We start from the raw sequence: 9,111 nt of genomic DNA, 5'->3' as shown, positions 1-9,111 counted from the left end.
AAAGTCTCCCTCCTTCTGACCTAGCAGCATGTCTGAGCGCCGTGTGGCGGGCAGGGCTCGCTCAAGGCTGGCAGGCAGAGGTGGGAGAGGCCAGGTGCGGGGTGCGCCTGCGGCACGGGGAGTGAGAGGACGCGGGGAGCCTGAGGACACCCCAGTTCTCCCCATTGGAGAATTCTTTGCTCCGGCCCCATCTTTGGTGCGCAGGATTCAGTTCCCCACGCCTGCTGCCGCCAATCGCGGCAGAGGCAGAGGCACTGTTAGGGCTGTGGCGGGTCCCTCCTCGCCGGCGGCACCAGGTGCTGCTGAGCTACCGCCAGTTGTTGAGGTGGAGGAGACTGTGGAGTTGGAAGAGCAGGTAGAGGGCGGTGAGGACCGTGCGGCTGGCAGCGATGCAGCCAGGTTCTCCCTCCCTCTGGGGCCCCTTCCCCCTATCCTTTCGCCGCTCAGTGGGGCCCCCCCTCGTGAAGCCCGACACTCTGGTGGGGAGCGGTCTGGCGAGGTGGTGGAGGAGAGGCCTGCCTCTCCGATGCCAGTTGAGCCGGGCCCTTCCTCCGCTGTGGAGGGCGGAAGGGGCGGGTTGGGTGGCAGCAGTGGGCAGGCAGCGGCGGCCGCCCCCCCCCCAGGACTGCAGCCACCCTGCGAGAAACGGCCTAGGACGGCGCCCAGGGCGCAGGAGGCCAAGGGCAGTGGTGCATGGGTGCATTTTGAGGTCCCTCAAGATGCCCCATTCCACGCCCGCTGTGTCCACTGCAGGATGCTTGTCAGCCGTGGAAGGGACCCTGCGCACCTGGGTACGACGCCTATGTGGAGACACCTAGAGCGTCACCACCCAGGTCTCAGGGGACAGGCTGGCAGCGCTAGTGCGCCTTGTGCATCTGCCACTAGGGCGGGCAGCGGCAGTGTGCCAGCCAGCAGGCAGGCTACACTGCCCGTCCAGCGGTGGACGCAGTCCTCGGGCAGCCAGCGTATTGTTCGCGTGGACCATCATCACCTCACCCGCCTCATAGGGGAGATGATTTCCACCGATGACCAGCCATTTCAGGTGGTCGAGAACAACGGCTTCCACCGTATTCTCCAATACCTGGCTCCCGAATACGTCATCCCCTCAAGGACGACGTTCAGCCGGAACGTGGTCCCCTCCCTGTACCGCCGGTGCAGGGAGCTCGTGTCGGCCGAGCTGCGTGCAGCTCCGGCCGGGACAAGCGTGCATTTCACGACTGACCTCTGGACCAGTGTCAGTGGGATGCACGCTTCTTTCCTGGCCCTCACTGCCCACTGGTGGGGACCGGAGAGTGAGGGGACCTCCGCGGGCGATGCTTCCGGGTCTGGCGCGGCTCCCGATGCACTACGGCACAGGTGGGCCGTCCTGCACGTGGAGACGATGGACACGAGGCACACCGCGGAGGAGGTGGCGGCCGTACTCGACCGCCAGATAGAGGAGTGGATTGGCGGGTGTCCACACCTCTCCCGCGGCTTCATTGTCACCGACAATGGAGCCAACGTTACCGCCGCTGTCGAGACAGTCATGGACTGTGTGAACATACGGTGTATGGCACACACGCTCCATCTGACCGTCAGGGACGCCCTTGGCCTTAAGGAGCTGAGGGCGTCCCAGGAGAAGGGGGCCCGCCCCATCGCAGGTGCTGTTGCTGCCACGGCTACGCTTGTGGATAAGTCCCGCAAGCTGGCCGCCCACTTCCACCGCAGCGAGAAGTCCAGGAGACTGCTTCGCCAGAAGCAGGATGACCTTGGCCTTCCTCGCCATCTCATCCCTACGGATGTGGAGACGCGGTGGAACTCCACCTTCCTCCTGTTCCAGCGCCTGTTGGAGCAGGAGAGAGCCCTTGTCGCCCTGGCGAGGGACGAGTCCTTGGATGTCTGCGACTTCTCGAACGCAGAGTGGAAGCAGATGTCCGAGGCGGTGTCGGCACTCGAGCCCTTCCAGCTTGCCACGAAGGGCTTGTGTGGCGACACCACTCCCTTGAGCCAGGCGCTGCCCACAGCTGTTGGTCTCGAGAAGCTGATGGGTGGACTCCATATCTCTCTGACCACGCCAGAGGGTCGTGCTCTGGCTGGGAGGCTGAGGTCTGGGGTTGACAAGCGGCTCGTTGATGTGCTGGGAGACAGGGAGGAGTATGTCCTCGCTTGTCTCTGTCACCCAGCCCTCAAGGGCAATGCCGTGAGTGCCGACGACTTGCCCAGGTGGAAGGGCATCCTGGTCGAGAAGGTTAGGGAGGAGGAGGCCACTAGGGCCCGCAGAGACCAGGGTGTTGGTAGTGGTGCGGGGGCAGCCCTCGCGGCCCAACCCGCACCCAGCAGCAGCATGGGCGGCCAGACGGCGTCAGCTTCCCCTTCCCCTCCCTCTTCCCAGTCCAGCAGCGCGGCATCCCAGGCGGCGCCATCGCAGCAGCCATTTGCTACCGACTCGAGATCCGCCCAGTGGTTTCAGCGGTTCTGCTATGGCGCCATGCCTGGTATGCGGGAGGCTCGACCTGCCAGGCCCCCCTCCAGTGCTGAGCAATGCGTTGTGCAGTACTTGGAGGAGCCTGTGGAGGGAGACGGCGTGGACTGCGCACAGTTCTGGGCGAGCCGCCGCCAAGTCTGGCCGGACCTGGCGGTGGTGGCTGTGCGCCTCCTCTCCTGCCCCCCAACCAGTGTCCAGAGCGAGCGGGTGTTTTCACGTGCCGGGGACGTGGTGACACCCTCTCGCTCCCGCTTGGACCCTGGTCTGGTGGAGCAGCTGGTCTTCCTTAAGGTGAACCTCCCCCTGTTGGGCTACCCCAAGCTGCAGTTTGAGACGGGCGAGTGATTACCGTGGGTTGCCCCATGGTTGGTCACCTGCCTGGCTCGAACTCTGTGCTTATCCCTACCCTCCCCCCTTCCACCTCTAGCTGAGCTGACGTGACAGATGCTGAGCCGTGCCAGCCAGTCGCAGCGTGTAGTGTGCCCACACAGAGATGCAGTTGTAGTAGTAGTTGTAGTGCTGCGACTGGCCAGATGTTTACAATGCCCACGCCCACCTAAAAAGAAACCCAATGCTGACCAGCACAGGCCCTTTATCTATCCACCTGTCAGCATTTGGGGACCTGGCGTGGGCACGGCACACCCCCCCAAAGTAGCACAGCCCACGGAGTACTAGACTTAGCGGCAGCGGCGGGTATACGTTCAAAAATGCAGTGTAGATATGTAAATACTGTATGTAAATAAACATGTAAATAATTTTTTCTTTAAAAACCCCATGTCAAAATCAAGCCTCAAAATTATGCAAAAGAAAGAAAAAAAGGTGACAAAGGGAGAACAAAATGATGAATGCCAAATGAACTGATTTTATTGAAAATGTCACCAGAAATCATGTGTGGGGGGCTTGGTTTACATGGAGAAGATGATTGGGTGATTTTTTGAAATGAAACGAATGAATTATTATCATCTTATGTTCATCTTGATTGTGGTCACTGTTGATGTTGGCTGATGGCAAAAAAACCAAAACCATCAGAATAGCAATGAACTGGCTGCCAACACAACATATTGATTGATAACTGTGCAGGGGGGGAATTGGGTCTCTGTGTGTGTGTGTGGTGCAGGCTCAGTCTGTCTCTTCCTGTTGTGTGTCTGTCTGTCTGTCTGTCTGTGTGAATGGATGCCTAGCACTGTCTCTGTGTGTGGATGCTTTCTGTGTGTAGTGTGGTGTGTGTCTGTCTACGTGTTTTTTTTCCTCCCCCCCATGCCTCCCTCCATCCTTCCCCTCTCATCCTCTCCCCTTTCTCTTCACCACCTTCCATCCTCCCTCCCTTCCAGCCCACCACCGCCTCACCTGCCCCCAACCCCGGTCTGGCAGATGATGAGAGTCTGGTCTCTCCCACCGAAGCACACACGTGAGCACGTGTGTGCACAAATATGTGGCTGACCAACTCTGAGCCGGACCCTCCCCCCTTCAATCCCCTCTACATCCCTCTCCCCCTCCCCTTTCCTCCCCCCTGCCTCCCAGCCTCCCTCCCTGCCTCCCTCCCCCCTCCTAGCTAGCAGCGCACACATACACACACAAAACACCTGTGGTGGCAAACACCACCAGCACACATGCACTCACACTGGTGCCACCACCTCTGCCTTGGGCCTCTGTGTCCTTGAGCAGATATGTGGTGGTGGACCAGAGAAGCATTTCTTTCCAGCAAGGCAAAAGGCATGCACTCACTGCACACACACACACACACACACACGAAGAGGTGAAGACGAGAAGAGGCAACTTCTAGAACCAGCAGCAGCAGGTGAGTGTCGTGTAATTGTGTTGCTTCCCAAGGCCACTGCCCATGCTCAATGCTCAGTCTGCTGAAACTAAAGAACTAGCTACAATCACCCTTCCTCACATGCAGCTCAGCTCAGCTCAGCTCAGCTGCACAGCACACTGACTAACTAGACACTACAGCTGGTGGTAGAAAAAACAGAAGTCTAGATTCTAGAAGATGTCCTGGTGGATTTTAAACTTTCAAATCTGTGCTAGGATTGCCTCGCCCGCCTCCTCCTCCTCCTCCTCCTCCTCCTGCCTGTAATTGTGCCCTCTCCCCTTGCAGTTGCGCCGTCGTGATGGGTTGGTGATGTGCGTGCGCCGTCTACTTGTTAGCTCTCTCCTCCTCATGTTGGCTGGGCTTGCCAGGCACTGGCTGGCAGCAGCTGTTGGCTGTGTGCTAGGCTCAGGCTGTGGCGCGCGTGACTGGACTGGGAATGTTATTGTAGCGGCAACACTGGTTGTGGTGGTAGCAGTAGTAGCTGTTGTTGTTGCTGGGCTGGTGGCTGCTGGCCTGTGCTGACTCTGCGCACTTGGTCTGGTCTGGTCTGGTCATTGGGATGCAGATGTAGGGTGTGTGTGCATCATCCATGGGGAGCATCAGAGCAGAGCAGAGCAGGTTGGCTGGCTTCTGTCTGTCGGGCCTAGTCAGTGGCAGGCACTGAGTGAGGCGGTGGTTCCTTTGGGCATCACATCACCCATCATGCAGAGCGGCAGGTCTGCTGCTCTGCTGCTCCGCCTCCTGCTTCTTCTCTGTGTGTGCTGCTCTTGTGCTTAGTGTGCTGCTCCGCTGCTGCTGCTGTGCTGGCAGGCAGCACAGCAGTGGCCTTTTTGTTAGATCAGAGAGTGGGTGTTGTCTCTCTGAGTGTCCTCCTCTTACTTGCTTGGATAGGAGTGGTGGTAGTAGGTAGGCATTAAGATGGACTGACTAGGTGTTACGTGTTAGGGCGCCCAGAGAGAGGGGCCAAAAAGATGGGGTGGCAATTGTTGGGTTGCTCCTAGTATTATTGGTGAATTTCTGAAGAAAAAATTTTTTTCCATTGGCTAGAATGGGGGTTCGGGGCTGCCCCAGACCCGCCTCTGTGGGGTGGCAGCACCGCCAAAGTGGGTCCGGGGCCATGGCAAAAATGCCCTCAGTCCCTCCCAGCAATCCCCGTAGAGATAGGAGTGATGGTTCTGTTGTTTTTCTGAGGTGTTCTGAGTGAGTGTGGATTCTGTGATAGCAAATGAGAGTGGATTCATGGTGTCTCATTGGAAATCTCATAAGCTATCATAGAATCTACACTCAGAATACCTCAGAAAAACAACAGAACCATCACTCCTATCTCTACGGGGATTGCTGGGAGGGACTGAGGGCATTTTTGCCATGGCCCCGGACCCACTTTGGGGGTGCTGCCACCCCACAGAGGTGGGTCTGGGGCAGCCCCGAACCCCCATTCTAGCCAATGGGAAAAAAAATTTTCTTCAGAAATTCACCAATAATACTAGGAGCCACCAATTGCCTTGGGATTTTTGGGGTGGAGGACACCCATGGGTGGCTACCACCCACCCCAGCTTTTTTGCCCCTAAGGGCTCCACATTGTGAGTTATGGGCAAAAATTTATTTTTTGAAAAAAATTTGTAAAAAATCAGAGGAAGGTCCAATCGACTTGAAATTTGGGTGGCAGGTAGAACACAATGTCCCCTTCAAAACCAGCCATTTTTTGTGATCCGAACCGGTTCGGTTCGGATCCGAACCGGTTCGAAACCGAACCGGACCGGGGGGGTGGTCTGGCAAAACCAAAACCGAACCACCCCGGTCCGGTCCGGACCCGGTTCGGACCCGAACCGAACCGGGAGAACCGGTTTTATGCACATCCCTACTATTCAGCTTCATTTAAGATTTCTTTATTTCATGAGCTGAGCTTCAGTGAGGGGGCACATTTTAAAATCTTGTCTCTGGGCCCACTCCAACCTTGCTACGCCCCTGGTTCAGGGTACTTAAGAGAGCACCTTCTTTCTTATAAACCCTGATGCCTATTAAGATCATCTGAAGAGGTCGAGTTATAGTTGTATGGTGACCACCTGGGACTGGGCCTTCTCTGTGGTTGCTCCTGGGCTTTGAGATATTTGCGGTTGTCCCTGGGCAGGGATATTAGTCACTGCTGGCCCATGTTATTTTGCTCTCTGAAGCACAGCATCATATGGCATTCCTCGCTTCCCACCACTTTTTCTTCTTTTCTATTAAAATATCTCCCCCTTCTTTCCTTTTCTAATAAGAAAGTTAGGAGGGGGGAACCAGTGTGGTGCAATTTCACCTTCCTTCTTCTGCAGGCCATCATAGGTGCTGTTGAGTGGACCGTCATTGTAGCCTTGAAAATTGGATCACATTCAACCTGCTTCACCATGCTTCATAGCAGGGCCAGCCCCACACATAAGAGTGAAGCTAATCCTTCATTTATGTCAATGGCAAAATGCTTCAATGACTATGAGAACAGAAATTCTGTTGTTTTTTCATGATTGAGCAATACGTCCTGTGATGGTTTCAGGGTTGGTTCAGTTGTTGTAACAACTACTTAATACTAATTTCTAAAACAACATTTCTAAGTTTTCAGTGCCGCATACAAGTTTGAATTCAGGGAAATTTTCTAGACAGATAGAAGTCATTTGAGAGAGAGAGAGCAGAGGAAGGAAAGCTGATTTTATCAAGGTATATGCAAATTTTAGGCAGCTATGTCAGCCCATTAGGAAAAAATCCAAATGCCATCATCTAATACCACCTCTATTAAGAATGACAACCTATCTCAGGCTGTACACATGGGGAAACAGTCATTATTTTCTCTTCTTTTTCTCAAAAGCACTGAATGCAGCCTGAGATCAGTGTTAGAGAGGCTAATTAACAATAAATCTCCTTAACTCCTCCTATACTGCAGACCTTTGCAGCTATTACACCCTGCCCAGCTTCTCTCCCACCTCCCCTCACCCTTTTTCCTTTGCTTAAATTTGAGCCAGATGAAGAGTTCTGGAGAACTGGAAAGCTTGCTTAAGGTTTTGTATCCTTTGGTTGGTCCTAATAAACACATTACTAAAATGGTGGCTTTTCTATCAATTCGGGCACTGTCCATTAGCTCTGTATAACAGCCTCTCTAGCCCTCTTTGAGTATCAGAAGATGAGTCATAGGGATGGATGTGCCTATAGTTCCTTTAATTCTGTAATTCTGTTTTTTGAATCTGAATTGGTAACTGGGTGAAAGAAAGAAAAATAGATCTAAACCAAAACAAAACATGAACTCTAAGATGCAAGACTAATTTTAAAAAGGAGTTTTCTAGCTTTGGTCAGTATCATCTGCTGAAGGAGACGGAATTCCTTAAGTGTATGTTGTTGTTTAACCACCTCTTCCTTGAAGCAAAAGATTACTCATATGGGTAAGGGAAGAAAAGAGTAATCAGAAAGACCCTCTCATATAAAAACTATGTGCCTTCTATTCAGTTATAGTCTTCAATGAAATTTGGGATCCCCCCCCTTTTTTATAGAACTGCTTGAGAATTTGTCACAGATCTTGGTAATTTGACATTGTAATATGTTGCCATGACAATGAAAGAGATATCATAAATTAAGCCACTGCAAGGTCTCTGTACTTGTAGGACAGGCTGCAAGAGAAAGGGGCCAGTAATGTGATTTGAAACTTAGAAGTCGTCTTTTTTTAATAACAGGAACAAATATTAGATCTGATAATATTTCTCTTGTAGTCAATGGAATTCTTGATCTAGAGAGGGGAAAAGGCCTAATTAGCCATGGAGAAAGTTATCCAGATGCAGAGACATACGGGGAGTAAAATGATTTTGCAGCTTCATATTTCAGATCCTTTCCTGACGTCCAGATATTTTCTGCAAGCAAATAAGAAAAACTCTTCATACAGAAATACGATTGTTTTGTAATCTCTGCACTATAGTATCACATTCTATTAAAAACAGTGTTCAGCTATTTTCCTCATTCACTCAACTCTTTGAAGCTTGCCGAATCAGGACTAAACTATCTATCATTATCTATCATTAACTTTTAGGCCACCTTTCATTAAAACAATCTCAAAGTGTTACACAACAAAAGTATTAAATTGGAATATAAAAATACAAATCTAATTACTAGCATACACAAAAGGACCATAAAATATAGAGCAAGAGCAGTATAGAGAACACTCATAAATACAGAGCAAAATACAGGACACTCATGTAAAAGCCTGAGTAAAAAGCCAAGATTTCACTTGCTTTCTAAAAACTATGATGGAAACTGAAGAGCAGATGCCCACCAGGAGAGCATTCTAAAGTCTGGGGGCAATAACTGATAAGGCCTTATCCCTCATGCACGTCAGTTGAGTCTCCCTCATTGTCGGCACATGGAGCAGAGCACCCTCCGATGACCCACAGAGAGCTGTCAAGTGGGCAGACACCTTTGAGCAGGTGGTCCTTCAGGTATCCAGGTCCCAAACTGTTACAAAGGTCAAAAACAGCACCTTGAATTAGACCCAGAAACAAATTGGGAGCCAATGTAGCTCTTTCAAAATGGGTGTAACATGATCCCAGGGTGTTTTTCACACAGCAGGCTTTACCAAAAGTTTACTGCGAGGCTTTACTGTGATTTTAAAGTTGCCCCCAAAAAACCCAATGCAATAACTGGATTTTTTAAAAACCCTGAATATAAATTTGGCTCCACTCTAATGCAAAATGAAAAACCTAAATCATGTGTGAAGTGCTCCCTTATAGCTAACAGGGACTTCGGGGTAAATCTGGCTGATATGTGAATGCACACCCTCCGTTCCAGAGGAGATGCAAGCTAAAAGTCCTGTGTGAAAAAT

The sequence above is a fragment of the Hemicordylus capensis genome, chromosome 1 (genome assembly GCF_027244095.1).
Source record: "Hemicordylus capensis ecotype Gifberg chromosome 1, rHemCap1.1.pri, whole genome shotgun sequence".
Taxonomy (NCBI): domain Eukaryota; kingdom Metazoa; phylum Chordata; class Lepidosauria; order Squamata; family Cordylidae; genus Hemicordylus; species Hemicordylus capensis.
Note: the sequence above shows the minus strand (reverse complement) of the source record.